Consider the following 20,409-nt stretch of genomic DNA (forward strand, 5'->3'; position numbering starts at 1 on the left):
GCTCAGTGCTACAAAAATTATTTAAACCGTTGTAAGTTCCAGTTTGCACAGGATCCGAAACAGTTTTATAATTTCGTTAGCACTAAGCGAAAAACAAGTTCTTACCCTTCCTCGCTATTTTTTGAAAACACTACGGTTACATCGGATCAGGCAATAGCCGATCTATTCGCCAAGTTTTTTCAAACAACATACTCAACTTTACCTCATTCCGAACAGCCATACTCTTATGCGGTATCTAAGTCGAATTTAATATTTTGCCCCACTATAAACGAAAGCTCACTGCTTAACGATCTTCAGCGTGTTAAACCGGTCTATTCGCCAGGTCCCGATGGAATCCCTGGGTGTGTGCTCAGATTCTGTGCGGAAGCCTTGTGCAAGCCTCTACTGAAACTGTTTACCTTATCTTTGGAATCTTCACAATTCCCTCATATATGGAAGGAGTCCTTTGTGATTCCTCTTCATAAAAAAGGTAGCAAACTGGATGCAAGCAATTACAGAGGAATCTCTAAATTGTCGGCTATCCCAAAACTTTTCGAAAATGTTATCACTCCTCATTTGCAGCACCTTTGTAGATCAATCATATCACCGTGTCAACACGGTTTTATGAAACGCAGATCTACAACCACTAACCTCTTGGAGCTAACTTCTTTTGTAATACAGGGTTTCAAAAATAATCTTCAAACAGATGTCATCTACACTGATTTTAGTAAAGCATTTGACTCTGTTAATCATTACCTTCTAATAAAAAAACTTGATCTTATAGGGTTCCCTGTTTATCTTCTAAATTGGATTTCAAGCTATCTGAATGGCAGGACACAACAAGTCCTCTTTAATAATTCGTTATCTTCTATTCTCCGAGTCACATCCGGTGTCCCACAAGGGAGCCATCTTGGTCCGCTTCTTTTTACATTATTCATTAACGACCTCCCCTCAATAATAAAACATTCGCGTGTACTTATGTACGCAGACGATGTTAAATTATGCCTCCAGTACAAGGACACTTCTTGCCATTTGGACTTACAATCCGATCTAGACCGTTTTCAAATATGGTGCCGTGATAACATATTAAACTTAAATGGCTCCAAGTGTAAAGTTATGACCTTTTGTCGTGCCAACCCAATACGCACGACTTACACTCTAAGTGGGTGCTCTCTGGACAGAATAACACGAGTTGATGATCTTGGTGTTCTTCTGGACCCAAAACTAAAATTTTTAGACCATATTTCGTCTATTGTCAATAAGGCCAGGGGTGTGCTTGGTTTTATAAAAAGGTGGTCTAAGGAATTTGATGACCCTTACTCGACTAAGACCTTATTTATTTCGTTAGTCCGTCCGATTCTCGAGTACGGATCACCTGTTTGGAGTCCACAATACGCAGTCCACTCGGACCGCATTGAATCGGTCCAAAAAAACTTCTTACTTTTTGCCTTGCGGCGCCTAAATTGGGATGCAAACCATATATTACCCCCTTATTCCAGTAGACTACTTTTAATTAATTTACCATCCCTAGCTAACCGTAGAACTATGCTTGGAACAGTTTTTATTTGTAAACTTATTCGTGGGGATGTTGAGAGTCCCGACTTGATTAGTCGGCTTAACTTCTCGGTTCCAAGTAGATTCACTAGAAACTATATACCCCTTATCTTAAATCATTGTAGATCTAATTATGAGTTGCATGACCCTTACAGAGTTTTATGTTCTGACTATAATAGACTTTATCCTATTATCTGTAATCTTGACTCTCTGCCGCTATTAAAACAATCGATTTTATCTTTTCTATTACATAATTAGATCCTACTAACACTAATATTTAACATAGTTATTCCTCATTATATTCATTTCCTCGTTCCTATTCTATTTTTTATATCGCGTCTATATTTTCTCGCGAATCGAGCCGTACGATACACGGCAGCGCCCCTCGGTCGGTTGGGCGGGAGGTGTGGCCGTGGGACCCGTGCGAAAATAAATAAAAAAAAAAAAATATGTATTTTCCAGTTAATTATATGTATCTTATTACTTAGTGGTTATTTTTGTAAACGTGATTGATTGACAACTTTTTAAAATTATATGAAAATTAATTGCATAGAAGAAGAGAAGAAGATCTATTTGTATGTTTGATCAAATACTACCGGAAAGTGAAATCTTTCATTTACTGTACAACTTACAATTGTAAGCTATTTATAGCTTTCACCACAGCTTCCGCACACACTTCTTGTTATCTATAAAATTTTGGTTGTGTTTCTTTTTTTGTCACTTCGTGCTTTGATACCCGCCAGACAGCTGATATTAAGCGAAATGATAATTGATAAAGGTCACAAAAGTAATTTTAAATTCTCAAAAATAGTGGTTTCTCATTGTAATCAAAATTTACATAACACTATAGGAAGAATAAGCTGTTTTATTACAATAAATGAACATATCACCCAATAATTACCAAACGTTTGCAAGCCAAGTTATTTTTTTTGCTCTAATCACGCTTACAAATGCCTGCATCTGACACATCCAATTTCAGTTGGCCCTATAAAACTTTTGGCTTATTCCAAGAAGTCCAAATAGGAGGGTATAAGTAAAGTATAGAAGGGAAAATATGCTCACAAGAACTTTTAGCAGCCATTAATTGGGGAGGGCAACAAAAGAAATATTGATTGCCACTTTGCATCGTTAGTGAGGAAGCCCAGAGCGAGGCCAGTGTCCAGAATGGATTATGGCCTAAAGGGGAACTGCTGGCCAAAAGCCAGTATCACATTGATTGTCACCCGTGGACAAGTTTCGATTGCAAATGAGAATCAGCGCGGACTAACTAGACCCGATGGAGGATTCGGAGCTTCCGACTAATGCCACTGTCAAAATATGCCCATGACTGATGATGGCCAGAGGCCAGTGCATTGACGGGCATATTTCATCTATTGATAGAGGATTTCTGGATTTGGCCAGTCACTCGGCCAGAAAGTCGACTGAAGTGGGGGCGTAATTAAAGCGAGTGACAGCGGAAATGCCAAGCACAAGGAGATGGATCGTTTTTGGGGGGAGCCCTGAAGTGGAGACGGCGATGGCGATGTGTTGTTTGGACGGATTTGACGGATGGCGACGGAAGCGGTTGGTGTGCAGTGTTCGGGCCATGGTAATCATTGGCTAAGTGGATAGGAAATTGAATTTTGTGAGGGGATGGCTTTGAATCGGCAGTGGCCTAAAGCGAAACGATTTTTCGTTATCTGCACAAGATCTCTCTCAATACTTTTAAACCTAGTTGCTGGCATTCCAAATCGAATTTATCACTGTTATAATAATTTTTTGCACCTCCAAATGTTGCAAAATTTTTAACTCCAGACGCATAGCTGATAGCGAAGTTCTTTCGGCTTGGCGCCCTTTTATTTCTAATTTCACATTCACTTATCTTATCAAAATTAACTTCAAGATATATTTCACCACTTTATCTTAAGAGTTATCTGTTTCCGTTAAACTTACTTAAGATGTAAAAAAGTTATTTCCATTTTCTCGAGTCCCTTATCGGAATTGCAACAATGAATTCCGGGGTATGAAAAAGTGAAACTCTTATTAGAATTTCAAAAATGAAGATGTGCATTTTTACCCGTTGCCGTGTTACAGCTTACTTTCTGGGCATTGAAATGGACTGTCAACATACTGCTCCACCTCCCTGATCTCATCGAAAGCCGATGCACATGAATGCACAGGCCAAAGGACTCCGTTACATTGACTGTGCACCTTTTGTGCTTGAACTTCCTTCCGCATTGAGTCGTTGTCGACACCATCATCCCCAGCACCCTGTTCCTTAGGAGCGTCCTGCGTCCTGCGTCCTCCGTCCCGCGTCCTTCGTCCTTCATCTCCAACTTTGACTTTGACTGACGGCATTTGTCAGTGGCAGACACAAAGTAATCATTACTTGGCGCACTTCCGCAGCTGCAGCTTTGGCATCTCCTCGTCGGCCCACTAAGCGTATACTTAATAATAAGAAAATAAGTGCCATGTCAACGTAGGCGTGGCAGAAGGGACTGGTTGGCTTCTTCGGCGCGCTCACATGCTAACGAAAAGTGGAAAACGGTGTCAAAGTCACCGACAAGAGCAGCACTAGCTGGCTGATGAAAGTTGCAGGGCGCGAAAAGTGGCAGCGATGTGTTGAAAGTGTACGGTGGAACAACACCAACAACGCGACCTGACAACTTGAGACAAATTGAAGCGTTGTTTCTCTTTATAAGGAGAGTGTGGCAGGAAGGACCCATGCAGTGGCCTTTGGGTCGAAAGCGCTTGACAACCAATAAAGTGCTTAAACTAGTTCGTTTTCAGTTCATGAATTCGCAAACAAAACAGATGCAGCTACTACTAGCGGATGTGTCTTATATTTTAAGTAAATATATGGCCCTTAAAGCAGAATTTAATTATGGAAATTATGTTTTCTTATGTTTCAATTATACTTCGCTTTGTTGTGGTTCCAACTTTTTCATCCCGAAGCTAACGACTCTTCATACTCTGTTGCCTTTCTTTTGCATTTCAAGCCATTTACCTAAGCCCTGCTAACATCCCTATGGTTTTCGCATCATAAACTGATCTATTTTCACTCAGCAAACACGACTTGGGTATTCCGTATGAAAAGCGTCCAATCAGAAATCACTCAAATGCCCAACAGAAATCCTTAAATTGCTTAAACCACAAGAAAAACAGACGCCAGAGAATAAAAGAGCACATCATAGAGAGATGACAATGCCAGGCATCGGTTTAACAATCCTCGAGGCATTTTTTGGGCAAACAGACCGACACTTGGCTGCTCCTTTGGTATCCTTTGTGGTGGCTCCTGCACTGCGAGTGTTGTAGTTCCTCTGGATCGCCGTTCTATGCAAAATGTCCGTGTCAAAAACAGGACTGAAAGGGCTTACAGCGATATCATGGATAGCAGGATACCAGTATACCGACTTGCTCGGCTGTGGGGGAAGCCGAAGCAAAGCACATTAGGCCAAGAAAGAGGCTTCTGCGGCGTCGGTGGCAAAAATGGAGATGCAGTTGAAGCAGCGGCAGTTAGAAGCTTAAAAGGGTTACAAAACTGCAGTCGTGAAGTCAAAAAGCAGCATATACACTGACAGAAAGGAAAAAATTCTATTTATTTTGAACCCTATTTTGTTACCAACATGTGCGCCTATGCCGATTTATTCGCCTTGATGACCACGCTGTGTAATCATTAAGCTAAATATTTCGAAATAGTTTTTGTTTCAGTGCAGTCTGGCTCCTTTGTTGCTTTGTTTATGTTGGTGCATTTGTCTTTTGGCCTCGCTTTTAATGTGTTTCGTGTGGTGGATTGAGGTGAGCTGCTTGTGTGGTGTCTGGTGTATAGTAGTTTCCCGCAGTTTCTGCTGGTGGCTTCACTTGTTTAATGATAGTTCCACAAAGGCAAATATGCACTCTCTAACACTCGCTTGGCTTTTACTCCGGCCACCAGCCCACTCAACCCCTTAGCCCAAGCCCACAGCATCCTTTTTTTTCCGCGACCAGCAACTGGAGCGCAAAGTCAACAACCAAACAGCCTCGGTTAACGCCCGCAGAAAAGCGGCTGAAGCCCAAAAGAAGGCTAGAAAGGAAAGAGCCCGGCCAAACAAAATGCCAAACAAAAAGCCACGCCAAAGTGTCAGGTAAGGAGACATGGGGGGTGCGCATAGGTGAACCATTTTTTCACAGCGTATTAGCACACGATCGCCAAACAAAAGGTGTTGCACGAGTTTTTGCGGCCAGCTAAATGCATGGAAACGCCATTTGCCATTTGCACCTGCTACAGTGCACGAATGCCGAATGTGGTGACTGTACCAAGTTAGTCGAAGAATGTCAAACCAAATGGCTTTGACAGATGACGGTGTGAGAATTTCCATCGGTAACCTGGCAGAGGCAACGAGGTCATGTTAGTTTTGACCAAATCAACAGGACTTTCGAGGGCTTCCTATGATGTCAAGGAATGTCGAAAACGTACAGTTGCATCAAAAATTACTCGTTGGTATACAAAGGATATGAAGAATTGAAGGGAAATTTTAAAGAATTATATTAAAAGGTTCTTCTCCTTCTCAAAAGTGTTTAAAGATAAGCCCGCATTAATTTGAAAGTCAAACGGAAAATGGAATGTAAAATCAACCATTTCGATAAAATCGCAGGCGTTAATCAATCATTTCTCTGGCGAACAAATTTACCTGAGCTACAATAAAATTAAAGTTATGTTAATACCGACATCCATGCGGTAATGAAATCCCCGAACGTTCGATTTAAAGGATAATGGTATCGTGTGCTTTTCGGACCAACGAATTCTTAATTATTTCGCATTGTTTGTGAAGCGTACGAATATATATGTATGTATATATTTCCACCTCGCGGTATTTTCCATTTCGAGTCGGCTTGAGTATCGGATTGCTTCTTAATGTGCAAACAACGATGCGTATTAAGTGAGGCCCTGGAAACTGGGTGTGCTGGGTGGGAAATAGCCGGTGAAAAAACCCTGCGGTATGCAATGCAATTTGAGTGCCTCGCCGGCATTAATTGATTTTGCATGGTCACTTGCAGCGGCCGAGGCGTAAGATAAATGACCAAGGATGGCGAAAAGTGGGAAAAATAAGGAGCGCAGGCAAGAATGCCGCCAATACCAACATGTGTCATGGCGATGGAGGGGATTTTGCTCCGGCTTTTGTTTCACCTGCATTTCTTCGTCGTTGCATTTGCGAAATTAACTCTCCAGGTGCAAATCGTGGCTGGGCGCACTCCATTCAGCGGGCCCTGAATAACGCTTAATGTAAGTACCATCTGGGAGGCGGAAAAGAGGAGCTCCTAAAAGTGTGCGAATGTAAAAAAGTCCATACAAATTTCATTCAAAACAAAAGACGCCTCAGGGCAAGAGCGAACAACAACAGCACCTACCTGAAGTGCAATCCGACAGTAGAAGGGTTTGGACAAACAAAAAAGGAGTAGAAAGGACCCTTTCTGACGGCCCTCCATCCACTCAATGACTCCCCCAACTCAACTGAATTTTCAACATCACTTTGCTGCTCATCTAACATAAAGCACAATTATGACTTATTTTTCTTAAACAATTTCAATGCACGAAAGCTTGCATACTCTTAATGAATGTAGGATATAATTATTCTAATATGGAAACGAACAAAAGGCTTAATTATTTCATACTAACAGCCTAAAGAACTACGTTTTTCACTGCGTTCAACACTTTATATAGTGTAAAAGATCTGGTAGCAAAACTTCACTTTATATAGTGTAAAAGATCTGGTAGCAAAACTTCAAGCTGCCACAAACTTATGCTGCACTACCGGAATTTAGAAAATTTCATATTTCCCCTACACTCAACAAGTCGCAAAAGAAGCCCTTTGTACCCAGGAAAAGGCTATTAAGCCATCCAGAAAAGTCGGGCTCTAATTCAGGATGTGGCAGCAGCCATTTCTTGTAACAGTTGCAACGCTCATGGCGGAAATGCAGATGGGTGATGCAACAGCGAGAAAGGTGAGCAGCCCGACGACTACGATGACGATGATATTGTCAAAGGAGGTGAAGATGATCCAATGGCTGATGAAGATGCGACTCGTTGCGGGTAAAAAGGGGGCAAAAACAAAAAAAAAAAACAGAAGCTAAGGTGGGCAAAGTGCACTTCTTGTTGCCTTGTATCCCTTGATGGACTGCATTAGCGTTGACAATGATAATGAAATTGTTTCATAGGCAGTAAATCAACTAGTAAAAGCATAAATACAGACAGGCATACGAACAAAACCAAAATAGAAAACCTTTGAAACCCCCGAAATTAATGAGAACAATTTGAAAATCCTGTTTCTGCTTTGAGGGAGTTCTTTGCACATCTGATATCCATCTCTGGCTAAATCGGCGTTTTTGTGGTTGCATTTCTGTGGGATTTTCGTGGAGTTGGAAAGCGGCGAGGCCAAGTGTAAATCAACAAATCAACAACTTAATATGCGCGCAATTTTGATGCCAACTGCAGTTGTGCAGGACCGCCAAACACAAAAACGCAAACAGCAAAAGCAACAAGAAAACGGCGTGTAATCCGCATGGAGTCTGGTGACGGTGGTTGGGTATGGGGGATCAGGGATTGTGAATCGGGAATTGGGGACCTAGTGGTGCTGATGGCACTGGCATCAGTTACCCGCGGGGAAGGGGGGTGCAGGCAATGTAATGGTTTCGGTGGCACCACCGAAAAATCCGGAGCCAACCACCGAAATGCAGGTTATTAGTATGCACAGCTTGCTGCATACTTTCAGGGACCTTGTTCGCCTGTTTGTGCAAAATTTATGCGTGTCTATTCGCTCATGCTGGTGGCTCCCTCTTACTCTTTCCGCCCAACAACTTTCTTTCTCTTTCCTTTTACCGACACCCCTCTCTTTCTCACTTATAGCTGTTTTTTTGGCGGCATGGCGCCCGTTTGCCGATTGTCGTCATTTCAATTAAGCCCGGCGCCGAAATGTATGCGATGGATGCTTTTCCTGCGGATTTTTACCGATTAATTTTTCATTATTATGCCAAGTGCTCGCAGGGGAGATGGCATGCTATGCGGTAGGAGGGTAAGCGAGAGGGGGATATCGCCGAAAGGCCAAAGAGTGAGACAGCACAATTCACGCACAACAAATGTGCCAAAAGTGGCAAATGACAGGCCCACAATACAGATATACACAGCCTTTCTCACACATTGGCATTGGCACTCAATGCGCTAATAATTTTTTTACGCTCCAAAAAATATGCAGAACATTTGTTTGCGGTGCCTGCCAAACAAACGATTCTATATTACGAGAATTTCATGGAAATTGGGTAAAGTCAAATGGGTGAATTGCCCAAGTTCATATGGAGCATTTTTGCTTTAACAGTGGTCACATGTAAGGCCCACAATCAAATTTAGTGGTTCTTCTTATAATCCAAATTTAAAGAAAGCACACTGTCCAAAAATTATTATTTATAAGAAGTCACTTTAAATTCCCATAAATTATTAACTTTACATTTTGAGAATTTGTAGGAAATATTTAAAAATATAGACCACATCAGCAAAAGGCAATCCCCAAATGACGCTAAACAAACGTAGAGCAAACAAGGACTTGGCCAAAGCAAACGAAGCGCGCATAGCCAATAAAAATTAACTGCGAAAAGCTGAAAAGCTGCGCCAAAGCCCACCGCTGGCCGCAACATCAAACAGACATCGCCGCACTATGCCACCCACTGTGGGCCATACCAACCCGGCCAAAAGCAGTCCCAGCAGCCCATTTCATTAGGTCATAGTAGGTGTAGTTTTGTGCGGTGTCTATGTAATTTAGACAATTAGAAAGTTTGCAACAGTAACCATTTCCAACATCTTGTTGTTGGTCGAAACTTTTTCGCTTGTTTTTGTCCTTGTTATTTGCATGACAAATGGGGGTGCCGAAAGTCGACCATATATTCTGGTATTGCTCGTTAGCAGCCGCCTGCCTCATCGGTCTCAGTTGCACCAACCAAAGTCTAAAGCTACGAAGGGGCTTAGCTCAGTTTAATATTGGCACAATACTTCATAATCAGCGGCTGGATTGCGCCTTTTCCTCCCTTTATACGCTTATGCAGCAAAAACCGCGAACGCGCAAATTCCTTTTCAATGCGCCAATTGTGTTGCTCGAGTGCAGAGCTTAGTGTCGCCATATTGTCGAGCCACGCGGGATTCGCAGCCAAGGACTTCTACTACATGGATCCCTACTCATGCATATGCAAATATCCAGTGGTAAAACCCACTATAAGTGGTTAAATTGCACAAGTAAACAATTTTTTGATGCAGCTTTGTTCCGGTTTAAGTCACAAAATGAAAAAAAGAGCGCTGTCAGTTCGACACTTGCAAAAAAGTATGTGCTATAAAAAGATGTGTTCTGAAAATATAGGAATTACAATCAGTTTTTTAAGGACAAACCAATTTCAAAATTAAATTAGCTACACAATTCCTTTTTCCCTTAATTGGCTTGCGTTGACTCTTAATTTACCTGCATTTAAACGTGCCCATTTTTAACTACCATTTTCCATTTAACACATTTTGGTACTCTACTTTTTTTGTTACGAACTGCAATTCCACTGACTGCAAAAACACTAATTTTCAGTTATTAGCGAAATGTCAAAACAAACGACAGCTTCCATTTAGCAGTTGCGGAATTTCCCAGCGGGTTTTTTTTTCTTCTAGATGACAATCATATATATTGTGTAACAATTTGGACTGGTAAATTGGTAATATAACGACGAAGTTTTTCACTGAATTGAGGTCATAACATGACACTCAAATTGATTAAAAAACTACTCAAAATACAAATTAGTCCTTGAACTTTTATTTAAAAATAAAAGCTCCGAAATAAGTTGAGACTTACATAAGGGGAAAATGGGCAAGCAACATTTGTCGAGAATCTTTGGCGACATTAATCGTGGCTCGACAGTCACATTTAATCAAGCTAAGTCCCTGAAGATTTATTCATCATAGATACTAGACAAATTTTAGATGAGAATCATTCAGCGCAAGAATCTCCATAAAAACCAAGCAGCAGAAATCCTCTAACCAGATGCCATTTGTCAGAAGCGATAAGCAAACATAGCAGCAAATGGCAAATAAACAAGGCACTAAATTATTAGAATGCGGACCGAAGAAACCCAATGCCAAATCCCGATTTCAAAGCCGAAGAAAACCGTAGGGACACTCCCCAAGCGAAAACAAAACTAAAAGCTAGACAGATTTTTGCCTGATTACGCGCAGCATTCACTCCCATTTCCCCCAACACAACAATGGGAAATGCACTTCGGTAGTGACTCCCAAAAGTATGCAATGAAATGGGGCGGGCCGAGAAAGGAAAATGGCGAAATTGTGGGAGGCAGCACGAACGAATGCGAACAAATTGATATGCAAATGTGAGTAGCAGACCCAGACCCAAAAAACGTAATAATAAAATAAAGTAGAACCCAAAGCACTGCGATGAGGGGTGCAAAGGGGTTTCCATGGCGGTTAGATCCTTGGATAAATGCTCCATGACTTCTCATTTCCGTTTCGCCAGAAGCAGCAGCAGCTGCATCTGGCAGGCAAATCTGCGTCTTCCGGTCCAACAAGAAAGATGAGAAAAGACCGAAAAAAAAATATACGGAAAAATGTTAAGTATACGCCTAATACAACGAAATGGTGAAATGAAAATTATGGGAAATATCAAGTATACGCCTAGTACAACAAGACGTCAATAACTTAACACAAGTCTAGAGTTCTCAACGCGGCGCCGATTGAATTAAAAGATTTTCTTGCGTTGCTGAAACGACCAACTTTTTTTTGCACAAAATTGAATTTTCCCCAACTTTCTCCCTTTCTAATTTTTTTCCACCATCATCTTTTTCCCCATCATCAGCTGGCGGCCTTTTTAGTATGCGTTCGGGTGCAGGAACAACTTCTCCCCCTCAGCCTCATCGATTGAAATGCTAAGGCATGTATCCATCCGTATATATATCTGTATACCGCCCCCGATCTCCGAAAAGTTGGCCTTTGGCAAATTCAGTTGTTCAACTAATGAGAGTCGCAGCTTTGCCTCCGGTCTTCATTCTGATGGACAAGCCAGATGAGCCTGGCAAAAGTCGTGACAGTCATAAAAAAAGGCAGGGAAAGAACTGGAAAATGCAAACGAAAACTTTAAATGCCTTCGGTCAGTTGGCAAAATGTTCCTTTATCATGGGGGCAAATGTGGCGGAAATTTTCGCGTCCACCAAATGGACCTTTTCACTCAGCATTCCGACGTTGTAAATTTGCTTCAACATAAAGTTTATAAACGAATCATTAGACGAAATATATATCAAGCTAAATTTAAAAACTTTCTAAATTTAAACTTCAACGCAAACGTGATGGCCTTAGAAAGCTTATTGAAAAAAAGAAGTTTATGGAAATTCGTAATGTTATATGGGAATGTCTATCTTCCAGGATATCTACTGTTTATAACACATCCGCCAAACAAATCAATCTAGTATATTGGTTTAAATATTGAGACATTTATTACCACAAGACTTTTGAGTCTAAGTGAACTCTGATTTCCCAGGAACTCATAGCACTCTACAATATGAACAGGCGCGGTTAAAACGTCTCCAATGAAGCATAAGTAGAACATCAAATGTCGAAAGTTATGTTGTCAATGGAAAGGGAAGGAAATAAAAATGGCCAGAGGGATCTTTTACTCAAAAAAATGGCTGAAAAATACTACAAAATTGCCAACGTCATGATGATGATGACCGGAGGTTGGGAATTGATTTCACGCCCTTTCATAAACTTAATAAATACGCGATTCACCCAAGTTCTCGCGCCGTAGAATCAAGCTTACCGTGGGCATTTGCGCCTGATTGCCCACGAAATCGACAAAAATGAAGTGGAAATACAAAAGTGCTGGGCCCCCAAAAGTCCGTGAAAAAATGTGATTGATGCCTCTGGAGTGAGGATGCCGGAGGCTCAGGTTCAGTTTCAGATTCTGGCGTTGATTCTGTTTCAGATTGTGTCTGAGAATCCGGATCCGCAACTCGATTGGAAGCCAGACGAACGAGGAAAAGGCTTGGCGACAAAAAAGGATAACACACATCGCCATAACAATAAAACATAGGGAGGTCCTGCCTGCCTTCTTGTCTGACTGCCATCTGTTCTCTTCCGTTTCTTTCTTAGTGTCTCGCCCTCTTCTTTCCAGCAGTATGTTTTCCTTTTCCCAGTTTTCCTTTGCTCCATTTTAAACAGTTTGCTGACTAGCATAAATATGTTTGTGGCAGACATTTTCAGTGTGTGGAAAATAAAAAAAGTGGAGTCTAATTGGCTTACTATTGCATTCTGAAGAAAGCTTCTTTTGTAGATTTAAATATTAGTACTTCAGATACTTGATACTATTAACAGGAAATATATCCAACTGCATTTAATGTCAATAAATTGACATCTTAAAAATATTCCAAATACTTTCCGCGGCTTTCTGGCTGCAATAATGAATTCCGAAGATCTCTCTAAGTTGCCCGCAAAATGTCATTAAGAACCAAGCGCAAACTTTTTGCTATTTTGCGGAATTCCCACTCGAACTAAGTTGGAAAATGCAAATGTTTGTCTTCGTAAATGACAAGAAGATGCTACAAATTACATAAATAAAAGCAATAAAGTGCCAACGCATTTGCATAAAGAGATGGGGGGCGGGGCCGGAAATGGGATGTAAGAAACTTATGCCAAACAATCCGAGACACAGTCGAGGGCGGTTTAGGCAGCTTAGTGGAAAACCCGCAGCAAACACAGGCACACATTCAATTACACATAAGATTCAGTTTACTTTCGCCTCGGGCACGCCCACAACATCAAAGGGCGTCATACTGACATTGATTTCTCTCTCCGGCTATTGAAGCAACTGTATTTGTCTGTGATATCAGCATTGTCTTATCCTTAATCGTTTGCCTATGCAATACCAGTGCACTTGAAGGACTATATTATGGAAATGTTCATAGATGTGTACACATGAACTTTAAGAATATGAAAATGTTCTTTATATAAACATATTAGCATCTTTTATATCTTTAACATTTTTAAAAATTTTATAAGGTAAAGTAAAAGTTTGTTTCATGCTGTATATATCTATTATTTTCACCGAATCTGCATATGTATCGCTCTTTAGTGTGTGTCCATTTCTTAGTCCTGCCAAGAATCAACCTAACGACTCTACCCATTTCAGAATATGCTGAGCTGTCATGCTTTTCCTGCCACTCCCTATAGCTCTCGCCTTCCTTTTGAGATGTTGGAGTTTTTCCTTTTACGCTTTTGTCTTCAAGAGCCTCGAGGGCGTTTTTCTGGGGCTTTGGCTTCCTTTGAGTCCTGGGAATTGGCCATGGCCATCTCGCTCACTCCACCCATCTACCATCGCCTATCGCCCTCCCGCCGTCGCTCACCACACTCACACATTGATGTTTGTCTTTTGGCGTTCGCCACTAATTCAACTTGGTTTCTGTGTGTGTGTGAGGCATTCCAGTCCATTAATTGAATGTTCCGCCCTTTCGCACATATTGAGTTTTAATTTTGTGGTTAACGTCTCCCACATCGCCTTTTGCGGAAAATTTAATAAAGTCGACTTAAAAATGGTTTAACTTGGCAACAGGTGGGAAGATAGAGAAATTCCCTGCGACATGGAATTTCATATACGAAAAAATAAAGAAAAGTAATAAATGAAAGTAATTTCATGAGTGGTAAACGGAAAATCATTTTAAATAAGGCATGAAAACGCATTAAAGCGGCGCCACCTTTTCAGACAATAAACAACAACTTTCCCCCAGGCTGTATAATATGTATATAATTTTAAACGCACACACACTCACTTCCGTTTTCCCTCCATTTTACGCTGATATCCGATAAAAAAAAAAGGTCTGACATTATTTACGTTCCTGTCTGTTTGTGGATTTTATGTGCAAGCAAAAATGTTAAGGAATGTAAATTATGCGCAATGTTTAGAGCTTTTCATATTAGCTATTTTAATTGAGAATTTCAATCAAAATTGCAATTTTAATATTATAATTAAAGTGAATCTGTTTTGGAATTGAATTTATTTATTTGTGATGTAACCAATAGCATATCAATTGATGTACCACATTTGTGACACACTCTGCGTTCTTTTCATTACATTTGTGTTAACGGTGGCGTATACGTGTTCCGGAACAACGAATTTGATTGCCTGCGCGACTGGGAGTCCCCGTTTCCACCAAATCCATATCTTACACACACCATCGAGGCTCTCTTCAGCGTCACACACACACTCACACCCATTCGTATATAAAGTGATAAGGAGCCGCAGGGCAACGGTTGAAACGCACGCATGCAAATAAAATTGCCCATACGCCCCTTTGAACGGTCTCCTTTTGCGCTGCCGCCTGCTTTTGGCCAAGTTCGTGTGTTTGCATACATTTTCGGTGATAATACAAGAAATTGTATCAAGACAAAATTGTTTTTTAAAATGTTACGTGCCCGGCGGCTGCTGTGACAAACAAAATTTATGTGCGGTAGGTAATAAAAATGCAATATAATTCCATATAAAAATTTGTTTGCTCCTTTTGCTTTGGTCTAGGGTAATCTGAAAAGTTTCGATTGCAGCAAAGCGATTGCTGAAGGATAATGATATAAGAAAAGGAAGAAAAATAACGAGAAAAACGTAAGGCAAGCCAAAAGTTTAACAGTCTCTGAAGAGCTTGAAACAAATTGAATTTATTTGATGAATTTGTTAATGAAATATTCATAACCATAAATTATTTTGTATAATCCCACATATCAAAGTTATGAATAATACATTTTTAAAGTAGTAAACCAGTTTTAATCGATTTCAAAAACTTGTTTATTTATTTTATTCTATAACTTGCTCAGTAAAGTGTACAACTAACGTTATTTAATTAAAAGCAATCATTGGGCGGAAGTGCAAAGGGAATATGCACTTGTCTGCCACCGCAAAACAAACAGAATTTCGCCATTTTCACACCCACTCCAATTAATTTATTAGCCGGCACCATATGCATATTTCCACTTAGTCCATGTTCATGTTCCCATCCTTTACAATTTTTCCACCATCGTTTCGTTGCGGTTCGGGCAATTATAAAATCCACAAAGGGAAATGCCATGACGACAATCAGCTAATGAAATTAATGGCAATTTGCATTGGCAGTATAAGCTTTTACATGGCAGTAGATGCAAATAATGCAATTTCGTGCAGTTTAAGCCCGGAAATGCATTCCCCAGCAACTCAGAAGTGATCCCACCACTGCCACCCCCCCTCCCCAGCGGGCAAGGATATCGCACACAAACACTAATTAATCAGCTTGCTATTAATTAAACGACCGCCAAATGAGGCGAGGGAACCCAGGCGGGCTAACGATATCCATAATCCACACAGAAGTGGCTCTTTGCAGACGAAGGGCTTTAATTGCCGCCTTGCATTTAAAACAGGAAACCTGCGACGCCGCAATTTGGAAATTATTCCGTGAAAACGGGTGAAATTTATGAACCTATTACTCGGCTCTCCGGACATAAACAACGATAAACAACGCGATAGATAATGATGACCTGGTGGGTGGCGCATGCCAGCTCGGTTTGCTGTTGGTGTATTAATTTACAACCTGCTCTTCAGAAAGTCATTGTTATGGGGCTTGCTGCTTTATCGAACCGCATTTTTTTGCTTGTTTTTGTGCGAGTCCTTTCCCCTTTTTTTTTTGCGTCACACTCTGTGCAATGGCGCCACTGCCCAGCGCCTGTTATTAAACATAAAAATAAATTAATAAGCGAGCCACACACCCACAACCCCGACAATCTCAATTAAGCGCCGCAGTCATTTAATGCTGATGGAAGCGGCGAAGGAAATGGCAGGGTGAGAGCCACGCAAAAATTTCAGCGATGTCATGTGAAGTTTTTCACGTTGTCAATGGCAAATTAAATGCGCAGGGGGAGGGGGAGAAAAAAAGGAAGCACCCATAAGCCGAATGTATCATTAAGACCAGCATATGCAGCTGCAGTCAGAAATTAAAAGGCAGGGGCCATTCAGTTAAATGTTCCTCAGACATTTTTATATAGATTGAAAAGTGCATTTTACTTTTGTATTCATTTTCTACAAACCAATATTCCTTTCAAAAGCCCGCTTATTATGATTTAGATACTTTAGCTTTGCTTTCATGTACAATATATCTTGAATATTTGGGATTAGAAGAAAGAACATTCTTTTCTTCAGCACAAGATGCTCTGAAAAAAGAAGCAAACCAATTCGTAGCAATTCTTTGGATTTAAAAGGTCCACAAATGCATGTTGGGAATGTCAATTTCAGAGAGAGCGAACGTAGCATATGCAAATGCAACCGATAAATTTTCAATTAATTTGGAATTGCCAGTGGAGGGCGAGGGAGGTGAAGCAAGCACATGGCAAAACCATTCAATTAGGAAATTAAATTTCAATTTTGATCCAAATAAAAGGAAAAAAAACAAGGGTTCCAATGGTTACTGTGCTCAGACCTCAAGTGACTCACAATTTTTGCCATTCAATTCGGAATCGAACACTTGACTAAATATTTTTTTGATGCAACCACATGTGAAAATCTACATAGGTAGAGGCTTTGGAACTTTTAGCCAAAGGCAACTTAAAAATATATAATTATAACAAGAATAAATGGTAAAGTGGTTACCGCACATCTTTAATTACCCAATTTTATGACCGTTCATGTTAATTGGAAATCGTGTCATATAATAAATTCATTTTGCCAAAAACTATTTTCTAGCTGCAAGCACCGATCAATGAGTAATTTATTCCATTTGCGAAATGATTTCCCCGGACAACAGGCATTTACCCACAAATCATGGCTCCCCACAATGGAAATTTATTGGGGAAATTGTGCGTTAAAATTATAAAATTGAATCAACAACTGCTGAAGGGTTGCAATGCCAGAATGCCTGTTATGCGTGCCACAACCCCCTCCTCGCCACTGATTACCACTGGTTGAGCAACAGTTGGTTTGCCAGCTTCCAGTTGCCGTTGGCCAAAAGGGGTGCAACCAGCTGGCGCACCTTTTAATGCAAATTAGGGACGCGTCTGCAGACCTCCGGTGGGGGGAAGGTCGTGTCGCGTGGGCTGGGGGTGTTAACCGATTGAAAATTCCACCACCGCATCGAACGTGTCTTGGCATTTATAACTACCACCACCCGGCTGGCTGCAGGAGCAAAATTTAATTGACAATTGTTTAGGTGGCTCAATATCCGAAGCCGGACGAATTTGAGTGGCCGGTACCTTGGACAATCGAGCCATTTGCCCACTTACCAACGCTTTCATCAGCAATATTCGTGCGGTTTTGTTCACCACGTTTGGATGGTAGCGTAATTGGAGAAGGGGTTACGGTCCGATATAACATTGGCGCCCATTAATTAAATTAGTATTGAGTGCTTTGGCAAGGAGTGGTTAATTTGATTTCCTGTTTACGGCGAAACAGTCATAACTAAATGGTGATTAAGCTGTGGCCACATACACATATATGAATGAATAATTGGTTGCAGCTTTTTTTTGCGGTCTAACTATGTGTTTAGGTGTTTAAATAGGTTTATAATTATTTGTTTGTTAATAAAATATATAGTAAAGTAGTAAATTTAATAAAATTAAGTTGGTAAGATAGAAAAATAGTTGCGACCCACATAAGTATGCTACGAAATCGTTCAAACCAAATGCCAATTAGGCAGCTTGTGTGCGTGGTTCAAGCCACGTCCAGAATCAATAAGAGCAGTTAATTAGGCAAACGGTTCGAAATTTCGAACCAAAAGCATTTTCCGAATGCAATTTTCAAAGCGAGTAAATGTTCAAATCAAACCCAAATGCCAAACACCCAATCCCACCCAATGTTGCATCAAAAGTTGGCGCTCTAATTTAGCATTTCACATAGATGCGGGTTGGCGGGTACAGCTGATTTTGAGCTGAGATAAGCACACCTAATGTCGTTTAATCATTGAAAAAAAAAATGAAATCAAACGGAAAAGTATTTTCCCGCCAACGTCGCACAAAGTTTTAAATTACATTTTCTTCCTGCGCTTCAGCTGCATTTTCCTTCATCTTTTGCTTAATCGAGGTGGAATGGGGATTTGGGCGGCATGCTTCATTGGGCAGGCAAATTTTCGGATGCCAAATGCCAGCAATTAGGAGCCAAAAAGGATTGCATATTCTGTGGCGCTAAATTGCTCGAATTCGCCCCCGAAAAGGCATAGTTAATGAGTTTTGAGGTCAGCATAATGCACGATGCAAAAGTTCAAATCATTTGCCAAACGATTTGCTGAATTTTGTTGAAGCAGCTGAATTCTTAACAAGTTGTATTCACACTTTAAAAGCTTTTTTTCATACTTTGTAAAACTTGAATTTAAATCCAAAGCTTTGTGAGAAATACCAACTCAATCTAGTTATTTGTATCTTTGAGAGAAATATTTTTGCACACAGCCATAGCAAAAATTAAAAATACATATTCAATTGAAGCAGACTTGCAAAACTTACCAAATGTACTATTTCAATTAATTGGATCTGCAAAGAAATAGAAATACAAATTATTAAAGATTTTTGAATACGTTTGCTATTAGTCTGTTGCATGAGCAAAATGCTTAGCAATAACAAAACGAAGACCGAAAGTTGTCATTGAGCTGCTGGGGGAAACATTTAACGAGCTATTTTTTATGCATTAACTTTTTTGTTTTAAGAGCGTAATTAGAGAAGCTTTCCAAGTGCAGGATACCCAAAATGGACAGCGAAACAGCAGCCATTTTATGCTAATGGTAATGGCCAAGAAGGCAGAGAAAAAAACAGAATGAAAAGGTAGAAAAAGGAGGGCAAACCGTAGCAGTAAAATATGTCGCTCAATGTAACAAAGAGAAGTAGGCAAAAGGTATCTGAGTATCTGTATCTGGGTAAAGGAAATCCAAATGGGATGCATATTAAAAATAGCAAACAGGGAAATCCACAAAACAGCGTTGACAGCCAGGCTAAATTTATCAATGACAATTTCGGGTTTGGGGTTTTCTATATGTAAACGCTGATGTTGGTACCATATTTCGGTTAAATTTTTGCTGATGTATTTAAATAGATTTTTTTATTTGCAATTTGGGTTGCTCTATTCATAAATTTAGTAAGTACTGTTTAAACATTTTAATAAAATTTCGAAAACGAACTTTTGAAGAACGCACGGCTTTGTGCAGGCTCTTCAGAAGTTTCAGCAGTTTCAACTAGTTCTTACATTCAAGCTGAAACCATTTGGAATGAATTAAGTTTGCTCACCCGCTTTTCCTGTCTTTTGAGCCAACTTCAATTTGAACTCATTTGGCCATTTGCCAATTAACTTTTTTTTTATCCTTTGGCGAAATACCATCGGCCGATTGGTTGCCCTTTCTGCAGGACCAGGCCAACCCACCCACCATGTTTGGCAATAATTCAGAGCAACCTCCGCAGCCTCCCTTTACCCCTTACCCCTTGCCCCATCTGGCCACCCTTTACCACCCTTTGGCAGCCAAACCACGAAAACTTTGAAAGCCTTTTGGCCGCAGGCTAACAATGTTCGCTTGAACAAACTGTGCCCCCTGAACCTTCTCGCTGGCTACAATCTGCCATACTCGTGCACTCGCAAATAAACTTATTGAATCTAAATCATATACAGTAAGCCAGCAAAGATATCATTGTATTTTTAAATATTTCTATTACTACATATAAAAGAATATCTGAAAATCCGCAATATTTTGCTTTTCAGTACTAACTAGTGTTTGCTCAATGTCCTTTAAGTTTATATTTTACGAAATCCTAATAATATTAACACTATAATTATCTTTAAAATTATTTTTTTTTAGTGTGAAAACTAAGGGGATCCCCCGCCGCAGCCACAACATTGTCCTGTGGCACAGTTT

At 40.3% G+C, this 20,409-nt stretch overlaps 1 protein-coding gene across 3 annotated transcripts in view; it reads right to left on the reverse strand.

The window, feature by feature from the left end:
• The window catches only part of LOC117145707 (furin-like protease 1), a 129,151-nt gene that overhangs the window by 54,294 nt on the left and 54,448 nt on the right, over positions 1-20,409 (reverse strand). For all 3 annotated transcript variants that reach the window (XM_033311453.1, XM_033311452.1, XM_033311451.1), the window contains one exon: positions 19,016-19,042. The gene's annotated coding sequence lies outside the window, so the exon portion shown is untranslated. The remainder of the gene's footprint in view (positions 1-19,015; positions 19,043-20,409) is intronic.

Source organism: Drosophila mauritiana, chromosome 3R (genome assembly GCF_004382145.1).
Source record: "Drosophila mauritiana strain mau12 chromosome 3R, ASM438214v1, whole genome shotgun sequence".
Lineage (NCBI taxonomy): Eukaryota > Metazoa > Arthropoda > Insecta > Diptera > Drosophilidae > Drosophila > Drosophila mauritiana.